Here is a 14,068-nt window from a genome sequence, read left to right on the forward strand (position 1 = left end):
GAGACTATTAAATGCCTAGCTCTTTAGATATACCTAATTATATTTACCTATGATTTGCCTAATTCCACTGAATAATGAATGAGGTTGTTTTAAGTTTATCCTTGCAGTGTGAGAATATTGTTATCTATTAAAAGTATTTTCATAAACTACATTAAACATTCCGTTCCGTATTGGTCCATTTAGCCTTCCTCGTTGGTCACCCAGCAATTATCCTGTTAGGTTATAAGCTTTCCTGTTGCAATTTTATTTCTTATTAAAGGCCTTTTCTCGATGTTCACTTAAATCTCATCTAATTGGGATTAGAAAAAATATATATATATATATATTGCAGGATTCGTTTCTGATGCGGAGGAACTGGGAGGAGGAGGGCAAAGAGGGATGCGGAGGATGTGCAAGTGGTCGTACGCTGCGCGCGCTTCTAGGAATGGCTTTCCCGTGGTTCCCGCAGGTGCCTTGCTTCGTGCTTGGCAGCAGCACAACCAGGGAACCTTCAAAGGTGTGTGAGGATATTTCCTCTGTATTAGATTATCCCAGACGGTCGTCCCCTTCTTCTTGGTGTGTTAGCTGTCACCTTGCCCTGTAGCCAGAGCGTCTGTACCTAGTGGCTTCCCTCCACCTCTCCACCTTTCCACATCTTGGGTCTGTTTCATTTCCTTCCAGCAGCAGCCTAGGAAAAACTGAAGCATGCCAAGGGAAAATCACAGATGCAGGCTTGTTCTTCCCTGTGCCGATTCTGTGCACAGTGCTGGGTGAGTGCACTCCAGAGGTGGAAAACTCCCTCCTCTCCAGGACTCGGGGACAACTACTGGCCTTTGTGTTCAAGGCATTTTCACAAACTGGAAGGGATTGTTTTGTTTTGTTTTGCTGGTGTTTCAAAATCTTACCATTATTGCCTAGCATGTGTAAGGTCTGGGTTCAACCCCCAACACCACCAGGAAAAAAAAAAATCTGACCATGAAGATCATTTTAAGAATTATTGCATTTGCTTTTGGGTACTGGTAGTCTGATATGTGATCCCAATCTTTTCAGTTTTTCTAGTTGCTCCTCTAGAAACTACATTTCCCAGCTTTCCTTTTAATTATTGTGACTTTTGACTGTGTTTTCTCTGATGAAGGATGAGACAGTCATGGGGGTGCACACCTGTAATCCCAGCACTTCCAAGTTCAAGGCCAGCCTCAGCAACTCAGTGAGGCCTTAAGAAACTGAGTGAGACCCTGTCTTTAAATAAAAAAATTTAAAACTCCGGGATGTGGCTTAGTGGTTCAGTGTCACTGAATTCAATCCCCAGTACCAAAAAAGAAGTGAAGAGAAGTGACCAACGCATACCATCGAGGCAAGGACAGTAGCCTAGGGAATAGTAGATAGTAGTCTTTGTAGGATTCACATACTGTCTGCACTCAGAGAGTTACAAAAAAGGGGAAAAAACTATTTTATTTGAATAACTTTATTTTGAGGTCTTTAAAAATATTCTAACAGAGAAATAAAAAAAATTCTCAAATTTTTAAAGGGATTATATTCTAAAAACAAAATACCATACTACAATGGAAAAGAATGAACTGTTTGTAATGAACTATTGATATTGAAAAGCAAGAGATGGACTACATTTATTGGCAGATGACATGATTGTGTATACAGAAAACCCTAAAGACTCTACAAGTAGCTGTACAAACTAACGAGTGAATTTATCAAGATCACAGGATATGAGAGCAATAACAAGATTCATATTGAGGTCATCATAATGCATTAACTCAGAAGTGTATGAATAGGCCACTCTACTGAATTTTCTAATAATGAGTGCATTTATTGAATTTTTGTGAACATTATTGAATAGTGATTACTGTATGCTAACCTTAGTATTAATTGCTGGAAATACATATATGTGCAAGATAAAATCTCTGATTTCCAGAATTTCTTGGACTAGTCAGGGAGCCAGATATTTAATACACAATTCAAAAGGAGGGGCAGTGCGGTGAGCAGCTGGAGTAGGGCTTTGGCATAATTAGACCCTTGTTCAAATCTCAGTCTCCAAATTTTCTGCCTGATTGGTTTCCACAATTCTCTTGACTATATAGACCTTGCTTTTCTAATTTGAAAAATAGTAGCAATGATTCCTGTTATTTTTGGCATTGTAGAAATTTGTAAAATATTAGAGAAATATGTTGAACATTAATGGCAAGTGCTTGATAAATTACAGGTCTTCCGTTTCTTTGGCTATGATGGTGATTTCAGAACTGTGCACAAACTGTGGTGCAGGTGGATTAGGAAGCGTCAGCCCCACCTGAGGGAACTCTTCACAAATGAGTGACCTGTGGTCTGCTTTCCAAAGGTCCCTATGTCTAGCAACAAGGACAGTAGCCCCAGGTCATTATAATTGGAAAAATGATATAGCTCCCCCTTTTCATTCTTTTTAGCTATTTGATTTTTAGTTCCTGACAATCTGGCTGGTTCATGAAACAGAACTTTGGAAGATTGTTTTTAAATGGCCTTATAATCACCTCCATCCAAGCATTTTCTAATAGACCATTTTACTAATCTAATAACAGGAAACGTATTGAGCATTTATTGTGTTGCAATGAATGAACCTCTCTGTGATCTTGTGACATAATAATTACTATTATTAAACCCATTTTGCTTTTGAGATCAGCTGGGGCACATAAAGAGTAAGTATCTTGCTCAAGATCCCAAAGCTAGAAAGTCAGCAAGCGGTCAAGTTAATATTTTAACCCACACCTGCCTGACTCCAAAGCTTATATATTAACCAGTTCTATAACCCACATGCTATAACACCCAGGGTTGATATCTACCTTCTTTGTGCACCTCTATTACTGTATTGGTATATTTCCAATGGCATCTCACACTAATACCTATCTTTAGCACAATGTCATAAACATCCTAAGGTTCTAGAAGGATTATCTCTTGTTCATTTTGTAGCCTTTTCACAGCTACTGTAGTTTCTCCTTCTATACAATTGGAACTGCAGAGTTGTTACTTGGATTAAATTAGGTGAACTGACTTCCTTCTAATGGCCATTTTGCCATTTGTGTTACTATAGCACTTTGATAATTCAAGTCTACATCTCTTGGATTCCAGATGTCAAGGAACCATATATGTGACAGCTCAGACAAAATCATGACAGTCTGACTTCCCAGTAGCCAACAACATGAGTAATTCCCACATAACCAATTTAAGTGAGAGTGAATTTGGAGTGCTATTATAACTCAGTATGACAAATACTTGAGAATCGGGAAATTTAGAGAGTGGGGGTAAGGTCTGGGTGTGGCTGGAGGACCACAGATAGGTGGGACAGGAGAAGAACCTCTCAAGAGACAGTTCATTGAGTCATTCCAGAACAGGAACACCAGGCTCTTCAAAGATATTGAGTAGAATGTAGTTTTGGCTGCTTGTACAGCATTGCATAATAATGATTTTTAAATCTCTTTCCTTGTAAAGGGAGCTAATTTCTGTCAAATGGATCAAGAAAGACATCTGTGAAGAATTGCCTCTGTGAAATTTTTATTAAGCTGGATACAGGAAATTTAATCAGAAGCTTAAAGTAAAATTCAACATTTCTCCCTGATGACCTTTGTTGCTGAACTAGATGGCACAGGACCTCTACATCTCCAGTGGCTGCACAGATGCTGGTCAAAAGAATTCATGAGTAAATGTTACTGCTAATGTTAGCACTTGCTGTGCCTCTCCCTTGGACTAGGGAGGAGGACTTTGCTATGGACAAGCCTATGTATCACTTAGACCTTGAGATTGAAGGGATAGAGAGCAGAAATAGGACAAACGGGAATTTATCCATTCTTTTATTTCTACTCTGCTCTTTTTGCAGAGAATTCTTTTATAGTGGGCACATGGATGGAAGTCAGATGCTCTGTTTCCCCAAGTCCTCCTGGAAGAACAAGTGAAGAGCTGTGATCTCCAGGAAGTAAACTCAAGGTCATAGTCAGTCTGCAAGAATCCAAGAATATTGTAGAATTTGAACAACACTCCACTAACATTTATTGAGTCTCAGTTACTTATCAGGTATATATTTTGATTAAGGCAAAAATAAACAAAAACAAACAAAATATCACAAAACATTGAATTAGGTTATTTTTATTAGTCTCATATTACAAATAAGGAAGCAAGTATCAAAATTTCAGTAGCTTTTCCTGTGACAGTGGCAAGATCAAGATTCCAGCCTATATTTGTCTGAAAATTATAGGAATAGATTTCTGTTAAGATTATATTTAAAATTCTAACCATGAATTACTATAAGGTCCCAAGAAAGCTTTGAGAAAAAATAACATTTTTTTTCAGCTTAAAATATGGGTGTATCTACCTTCTTCATAGATGGGCTGCTTTGATAAATTCAATAGACTATGACAAGTAACTCTACAGCCTCTAATCTGCTTTTTTATTTAATTATAAAAACACCTATAATAGGGGCTAGGGCTGGGGCTCAGTGGTAGAGCACTCGGCTGGCAGAGTGAGGCACTGGGTTCGATCATCGGCACTACATAAAAAATAAAATAAAGGTATTGTGTCCACCTACAACTAAAAAAATACATATTAAAATGCCTTTAATATTTAAGTTGATGCCTTCATACTTTAGATTGAATTTATTAAATATCAGTGGTATATATATATTTTTTAATTTATATATAACAGGGGGATGCATTACAATTCTTTTTACCTATATAGAGCAAGGCTGATTCATACTGGGACAGGGAGAGGGAGCATGACAGGAATAGACCAACTCTACATAGGGTAGAGTGGTAGGAGGGGAAGGGAGGGGCATGGGGTAATTAATGATGGTTGAATGTGATGATCATTATTATCCAAAGTAGATATATGAAGACACGATTTGATGTGAATATACTATGTGTACAATCAGTGGCATATTCTAAGGGTTAATCTTCCTACTTCGTCCTTTTCAGTGGTGGGTATTGAACCCAGGGCCTTGTGCTTGCTAGGCAAGTGTTCTACCACTGATGGTCATTCATTATTTCTATTGTTGGCATGATATTTCAATCCCCACCTAACTATCACTCTGTTATTGATCACTATACATGTCGTTGCTTTTTTTATTCTTGCTAATGAGTAATGCTGTAATAAACTTTTTTTTTTTCATGTAGGTGGTATTGAATTTTACCTTTAAAAATAAATTTTGTGGGTGAATCTTTATGATTGTTTCTTTTTTTCTCTTTCCACGTTTTTATTGGTGCATTACAGTTGTAGATAACAATGTATCTTATGATTCTTGGTAAGTATGAATTATCTTGTTTGTCTAGAATGTAAATTCATCAAAGGCAAAGAAATTATCTCACATAAGTTTGCATCCCCAGCACCTAGCAGAGAATTTGGCCGTTAAGCAGTGTTTGATAAAATATCAGGCTGAATTTAATGAAACTATAGGGTTATCATCAGAATGACGGGCATTATAAAATTTTTCTTTCTTTCCAACAATGGAAGTGAGTTGGCATGTCCACTCCATACTCCACAGTTATTCTTCCCTCTGACAATTTTGTCTGTAGGCAGGAGACTGAACTGATGGATGGGGCCTCTGTGAGTTATAAACCCTATAAGGTATGGCACAGTATGGGGAAACAAGTGACTTTACTTTTTCTTTTTCTTTCTTTCTTTTTTTTTTTTTTTGAGACAGAATCTAACTATGTTGTCCAGGCTGGCTTCATAGTCACAATCCTTCTGCTTCTGAGTGTCTGGAATTATAGGTGCCCCACTGACTTCTGAAGGAACCTTCCACTGAATCAGAAAAGCCAGACTCTGCCCTCTGCAGCATTCCCAACAGCATCTGCTGTGTGCTTTGGTTCTTATTTTATTCTTATCTTTAAGCATTATTGCTACCTATACGAATGTTAACATGTTACCAGAGGCCTGACCCTGGGGGTACAACACATCAAGTCATGCCACTTGCCCCCAAGACAAAACAGAAAAGATAATGGCGGAAAGCATGAAAGGACTTTTAACCAGTGTAGCTACTCCCAGAAATCAAGGAGACCCATGACCTTAGCCCTGTCTTCCAAGGGCAGACAATAATTTTGAGGTTTTGTAGAAAATGGAATGAGATCAAGTGCTAGGGGTTTGCATAGCTGCAGGCTTTTCACAGCTGTCAAAGCAGGGATCTGGATGGATCAGATGTGGTCTGATCTTTCATCATCTCAGAGTTGGTCAGACAGAAACTTGTCATTGATAAGAAAGTTGCTGTTGATAAGAAAGTTGCTGTTGAGGATGCCCCAAGGTTTAACTTGCCCCAAGATATTTGTTCATCAGACCTGTTGTTCATGGAATCTAGGTGGTACAACATGGAGGCAGAAATGCCAAGTCTTTAATCCTGTCACCTAGTGGACATTGGTGGGCAAAATTAAAAAGTAAGTTCTTGTTACAAGGAAATCAAAGTAGAAGGTCAGAGTTGAGGCATGTAGCCAAATACCCATTTCTTTCCTGCTACCCTTTATCTGTTTCATGTTTCTTGCAGAAGAGGAATGTGAGGGATTTACGGAGAAAATAAATGAAGAGCCAAAAAAGATAAGTCTTGGTATAAATAGATGAGTTGGTCTTGCACAAAACCATCTATCACATATCTGGTAGAAGGCAGATAGTAACATGAGGGGCAGGTAGAAAAATTTATATGGATGCCAGTAAGACTAACATTGGAATCGCCTAACACTTTTGGGAAACTAGTTGTGCTATTTTGTGACTTTTTGGATCTAGGAAATTTGGCTACTACAAGAAAGCAAAGAAAACATGTTTTAAAGATGTTATAATCTGGAAAAATCATTTTTTTTTTTACCTGTAACTTACCTTGCACCCCCATCTTGTCTTCCAGAGAATGACCAATCTTACTGAAGCAAGATTTAAATAAGCCCTCAACAAAGTTGAAGGAAGTTAACACTCAGGGACTCTTCATAAAAAAGAAAGGTAGTTCCTCCATTCATTCCATCCCGCCCCCCCATTATGGTTCAGCATCCACTTATCAGAGAAAACATTTTGGTTTTGGGGATTTGCTTACTTTGCTTAGCATGATATTTTCCAACTCCATCTATTTACCTGCAAATATCATTATTTTATTCTCTTTTAATGTTGAGTAATATTCCATTGTGTATATGTACCAGTTTCTTTATCCATTCATCTGTTGAAGGGCATTTAGTTTGGTTCCATAATTTAGCTATTGTGAATTGTGCTGCTGTAAACATCGATGTGGCTGTGTCACTGTATCATGCTGTTTTTAAGTCCTTTGGGTGAAAAATTGTGCTCCATTTGTGTACAATGAATCAAAGAACATTCTGCTGTCATGTGTAACTGATTAGAACAACAACAAAAAACCAGTCAGTGATTGTAGACTTGTAGGAGAGTATTCTTGATTTTTGTTAACTGTACTTTTGTGGACTGAGACAAGATTAATATGATTAAAATTTTATTTATATGTAAAAAAGAAAAAAAGAAAGGTAGGAGGAAACAGAGGGAGTCAAGGACAGTTGGAGGAGCGTGACTGAGAGGGGAAGGGAGCTCAGATGGAATATTAGTAAAGCCGAAGAGGGAATTTAGATAGACAGCAACTGACCAAGGAGGCTCATGAAGTCCCGTAACTCCTTCACTCCCCATTTCTTACAAAGTCTTTAATGAATCCCATGATGTTCACAGAGGCTTTTAATCAGTGGGTTTATTGTAGTGATTAGGAAAATTAAAAAGTGGATACTCTTTGATATATGCATGGCCCTGGACAAAACGGGAAGCTATATATGGGGGTCCCTCATACTTCACCCCTGGAGCTGCTGAATAATGAGATTACCCCTGATATATAAAATATTAGGGAAAGATACTCCATCAGATTTGTGTTCAGAGGCTTATACTCACAAAGAAGGATATGGGTGGAAGCATAAATAACTATAATAAATTAAGGAATAATTAAAGGTAATTAATGTGTTTAGTGAACATCTCTGACCTTGGAGGACAAGGCTGCCACAGGGCCTCGGTCTGGGTGTGGGGTCCTGGTCAGGATGATTGTAGGTCTGTCCCATGATGCAGTTATAGAGTCCTGGGCTGAGTTATATAGGACAGAATAAAGAACGATTCATATTTTTGTTTATATTTTATTTTTATCTTTGACCAAAATAATACCTAATCATGCAATAAAGACATGATTCTAAGAGCAAGTGAAAGTGTTGAGATACAGGAAAATTGCTGTAAAGGGGGAAAAAGGTGAGGGTGGTTGTTTGTTGTTGGTGGATCATGGCCAGTTCCTTCTTTTTTGTTAGTGATTCTTATAACTGTTGCGCTGTTATAAACTGGAATAATGTCTACTGGTCAGGATGACTCATTGAAAAGATGATGGGAAACTGGTCAACAAACTACAGCAACTTTTGGATAATAGGTCACTTTATATTTTCTGGCATAAGCTATTCTTCTTCTTCCCTTGCTCCTAGGATTTCACCTGGACATCCCTCTTCTGCTTTATTGCATCAAGGAAAGTTGGGCTCTATTCTGATTTTTTAAGGGTCTTACAGGAAGCAAGCCTATGAATCAAAGACTCAACGGAGTGACCTAATTGCTAGTCTAGGCTTCCTGCCACTGGCACCTCACCAAACCATTCACTCCTTCAGAAGATTTCTTTTCAGAAATTGAGAGCACTAATTATTTGCAGCTGTTGCTGCGCTTGCTGTGACAACCTGCAGGGCTCACCCAAGCCGTCTGGCAGACCCAGCAGAGAATCCTGTGGAAGTCAAAGATGGGGCATATGGAAATTATAGGAGGAGATTCCTCAGAGAAATCAGAAAAATCTCAATGGGATTATATAGTTTGCTTAAAAGCAGGGAACTCTGGATCTGTTCGCTTTAGAGATAAAGTACCAGCAGGGAATTATAGACCACAATAAAAGTAATGATCAGTGAAGAGGATGAAGGGAGAGAGGACGAGTCACCACTCTGAGACTGGCATCCGGGAAAGCAGTGGCCTGTGGCTGGCAGGTTGGAGGTGGGGCATAACCCAGCCCCTTGGATAGTTCAGGAACAACCATAGTGAGTGGAAATGTTACACCTGGTAGCAATCTCAGGATGGGAATGGGTCAGGACTGACCGGGAAGGAAGTGAGATCCTACTGAGGACTGACCAGATGGAGGACATTCAACCTGTAGGACATTCAACCAAAACCCCCAGGAATGGGCATCCTTCAACCTAGAAAGACCTGGAAATACTATTCCTTCAACCCTTTCTAAACAGAGACTGAAGAATCATTTTGAAAAGTTAGGAAGTTGGGAGAGATGTCTTTTTTTGTTTTATTTTTTTTTTTTTTGAGTCCAAACTATTCCATCAATGTCTCAAAGAGTCATAGTCAATAATTTTTAAGACATCAAAGAGTTTTCCTGCATTTTTGAAAACCCATGCATATTGAAAAATACGACTTTCAGGGGGCTGGGGATGTGGCTCATACGGTAGCTCGCTCACCTGGCATGCGTGCGGCCCGGGTTTGATCCTCAGCACCACATACCAACAAAGATGTTGTATCCGCCGAGAACTAAAAATAAAATAATAAAATTCTCTCTCTCTCTCTCTCTCTCTCTCTTTAAAAAAAAAAAAAGAAAAATACAACTTTTATAGTTCATGTCAAGATACATTAGTCTAGTCACTCAGAGAATTGCTAGAGTTAAATCATTCTAGGTTCTTGAATGGCAAAGAATATCCTTAAATTAGGATGCCTAGGGAAATTTACTATGATAGAATGTTCCCCAAAGAGTTCATGTTAGTGCAACAATGTTCAGAGGTGAAAATATTGAAATATGAGAGCTGTAGTGGATTAATCCATTTGATGAATTAATTCTAGTGGACTGCTGGTACTATAGGCTGGTGAGTGTGGCTGGAGAAGTAGATCACTGCAGGTGTGGTCTTGGACTATATCTGTGCAGGGTCCCTTCTGCTCTCTTACTCTGTGCTTGCTGGCTGCCATGAGCTGGGTTGTTTCTTCCACTACACCTTCTGCTGTCACCTTCTGCTGTCACCTCAGGCCCAGAGCAATGAAATCTGCCATCCATGGATTAAGACCTCTAAAACTGTGAGTCCAAAATAAACTTTTCCCCCTCTAAGTTGTTCTTGTCATGTCTTTTGGTTCCAGTGACACAACGCTGACTAACACCTTTACACTGTGTTTTTCACAAGTTGCATTACATAAGACATCTTTCATAAAATAGAAGACAATGTGACAGCTCACCTTGCCTCTTTGGGTTAATGATTACAGAGTGGAGGTGGGGGAACTATTCTCTATCACACATCAAACTGTGCCCTGGATTTACTAACTGGGATGACTTTTGAATCTACTACTATTTTCCCTTAAGAGGCCCTCCCCTCTCTTCCCATCAGGGACAGACCTTCTGAGGTCCTGGCCCCTTAATAGAGCTACCCCAGATGCTCTATCATTCCTGTTAAAAGGAATGAGTAAATTCAACAATGTGACTGACGAAGATTTAAGTGTTCGCCCTCTCTGTCCAATTTGAGTGGTAATAAAAATCCTTAAGCCTCATTAAAAATATAAGCAATTTCTCAGACAAAATCATTATAAGACAAAATCATTATAAGGTATCAAAATTTCTCTTCAAGCTCAAATCAAGGGAAAAGTTTTCTGGAAAGCCAACTGAATGATTTATCTGTTGGTAGAAAGACTTAAAGTGAAAGAAGAGAGCATAAACTCTGATTTGTAGATTGGGTAAGGAAATTTTTAAAATGTAGTCTAAAATCATCAGAGTCAGAACTGAGGATCTTGCTCAGTGATATAGTATGTGCTTGGCATGATCAAGGCCCTGATAGTAAATAAACAAATAATCAAACTCTTCAAGGGATCAAAGATTATAGTTTATTAGGTTGCTTCTAGGGTTGATAGATAGACATGGGGTTCACAAAAGGATTGCTTAAACTCATTAAAATCTATCAAGTAAAATTCCAATTTCTGTTCAGATACAGCCACTGATCACATTAGATCATTAACTTTTGCTTCAGCTTAGAACTGGAACTAATTTTTTTTTCTCATATGTAACCTGAATATTATTTTGTACCTTTCCATGATCTGCATTTTTAAATATTAAATGTTCCATTAACAAAGAGAGGCTGATATTTTCAAAAAAGCAAGGAACTCAATAATTACAACCACAATATCAATCTTTAGCATGACACCTTGAGTGAAATTGATAAGTAAGATGTCATATCTTGACTTTAAACTTTGGGAAAAACAGCTTCTGACTAATTCAGTAGACAGAAAATTAGAAGCAGACTACAGTAGGCTTTTGACTACCAGACAATTTATTTCTATACTCATAAAAAATGCACAGAAACAAAAATAAAGTTTGGAAGCAAATCCTAATAATACTGTAACACTTAAAAATATAAATACACTATATGGTACTGTAACACTTATAAATATACTATATTTGCATATTTAGTAAAAAATAAACAAAATCACCACATGAGGTTATATAGATATTGTTTTGTTCTATAGAATCTTTGAAGACATTCTGCTGTACTATGAACTAGAATGGAGCTGTGAATTCCTAATCTTCTTGGTGGTCTCTCATAAGCTTTTGTAAGCTATTGAAAGCTGCCTCTGTAGACAGTGAGGATATTGTATGAAAAGCCTTTTAATAAAGTAGTTCAAAAGAAGCCTTTACCAATCACCAGTTGTGTGAATTTATGTGAATTATTTAATCACCCTGTGCCAGCCAAACCTATTATAGAAGATGAAAAACAGAATGACCCACATGAATTAATGCAGATAAAACACTTAGAACAATATTAGCTCTATAGTGAACACTAATGAAAGTCAACTTCCACTATCATTTTTTTGGTACCAGGAATTGGACCCAGGGACACTCAACCACTGAGCCACATCCCCAGCCCTTTTGTAAAAATATTTATCTAGAGACAGGGTCTCTCTGAATTGCTTAGTACCTCTCTAAGTTGCTGGTCCTGGCTTTGAACTTGCAATCCTCTTGCCTTAGCCTTGAGCCACTGGGATTACAAGTGTGTGCTACTGCACGCAGCTCATTGTTATTTTCATTAATTTATTTATGTGACACAAAGATCCACAGTAAAAAAAAAAAAAAAAAAACAAAAAGCTGTCTTGAGAGACTTAACAAATTATCATATGGAACATTACAGCATTTTCTGACAGAGAAAGAGTTTTAAGTAGAGAAAGAAACATACAGGTTGGCATCCTAGGAGTTTACCAGTACATTGTGCAATTTTTCAAAGAATCTCGTCTAGATTCTCCACATTCCTTCAATCCTATCTAACCCCTAGGTCATACTTAAATGTGAAGCTCAACTCTTTCTGTAGTTTTTCACACACACACACACACACACACACACACACACACACATACACACACACACACAAAATGCAATAATTCTGTACATACAATATTTTTATATTTGTTAGCTTTTGTGACAATTTCACAGGAAGTAGAAAGGAGATTCTTTTTGTTTGTTTGTTTGTTTTTTCCTTCTGCCAAATCTTTGGTTCTTTCCTCCATTCTTTAAAGCCTCCCCAGATATATTATGACAGTGATTATGATGATAAATAATTGTGATCCATATATGTTAAAGTAGTAATTATTCATACTGGCAGCTATAAAGTTTACAGCTAGACTTATGGCTTAACTATATAATAAGAATCTCTTGAGTCACATAATTGTGACTCAGTTCCATCAAGTGGAGTACAAATCAAATGCTCCAATGAAATAAATTCTTTAAAGGAATGAAAAGGACATAGGAGATACGTTAACATCAGTTTTACAGATGCCAATCCTGTTTTTGTCTGACATATTAAATGAGTATGAACAGTAAATAGTTTTTGAGAATGCAGATGTTATAAACCAAAGTTTGGATCCTTCTCAAATTCTGATGTTGAAATCCTACCTACAAGGTGATGATATTAGATGTGAGCTCTGATAGATAATTTAGGCCGTGAAAATAGAGTTCTCATGAATGAGATTAGTGCCCCTACTAATGGGAAAGAAACCTCAGAAAGCTCTGGTGCTCCTTCCACCAAGGATCCATGAGAAGATACCAGCTCGAAATTTGGATGAGGTTCCTGTCAGAGCCCAACTATGCTAGCACCCTGATCTCAGACTTCAGCTTCCAGATGGTGAGAAATGATACATATCTGTTGTTTATAAGTCCCCTGGGCTGTGGCACTTTGTTATGGAAGTCTCCAGTGACTAAGACAGCAAGCATATTAAATGTTTGTGGCCTGAACGTAAAAGTCATGAAAACATCCTACCAATATCCAAATGATAGCCTACTCACCAAATCTGAGAAGAAAAATGTGTTGCAATAACTGTCACAACATTGTTACTGAAATAGGGCTGGCAATGTAGCTCAGAGGTAAAGCAACTGCCTAGGATGTGTCGGCCCTGAGTTGGATCCCTAGCCCCACAGGGGGACAAAAAAGGAACCTGAAATAAATCAGAAATGTGAGATCAGTTAGTTTGAGTCTTCACATGGGAACGAAGGAAGGGAGTATTTGTTTTCTCTTTTTCTGGACACAAACTGGGGTTGCACTTACCAGCATGTTTTATAATTGGGCAGTCATGTGACCATGAAATGGATTATAGGAAGAAGTGACTTATACACCTTTCATTCTGGACAAAGCAGAAGACTCCAAAGCCCTGGGTGATGGCAGAGCAACCCCCAAGAAAAAAGCCTGGATCTCTGAATGACTCTGATTCAACCCTCTCAACCTCCCTGCACTGGACTGTGCCATGAAACAGAGACAAACTTTAATCATGTTATAGAAATTTGGAAGGATTTATTTTTTTTTTCAAACACTAGTTAGCATAGCCTGATACAGGCAGAGTCTTATGAAACTGGTAAAATGTAATTTGATTTTTCTTCTGGTGAAGTAGAGTTGCACCCTTGAGATAAAATTGAAAAGCATTCCCATCTCTGGTGAGTAATTTTATGAAGTGCCTGTGGCAACTAGTTAAAAAGAGGCTGAATGGAAAAATCTTGCATCAATCTCTGAGTAGTGTTATGTCTTTTCAGCTTAGCCAGCCAAAATTGATCCTGAACTTCCACAGT

Source organism: Callospermophilus lateralis, chromosome 13, assembly GCF_048772815.1.
Source record: "Callospermophilus lateralis isolate mCalLat2 chromosome 13, mCalLat2.hap1, whole genome shotgun sequence".
Classification (NCBI taxonomy): domain Eukaryota; kingdom Metazoa; phylum Chordata; class Mammalia; order Rodentia; family Sciuridae; genus Callospermophilus; species Callospermophilus lateralis.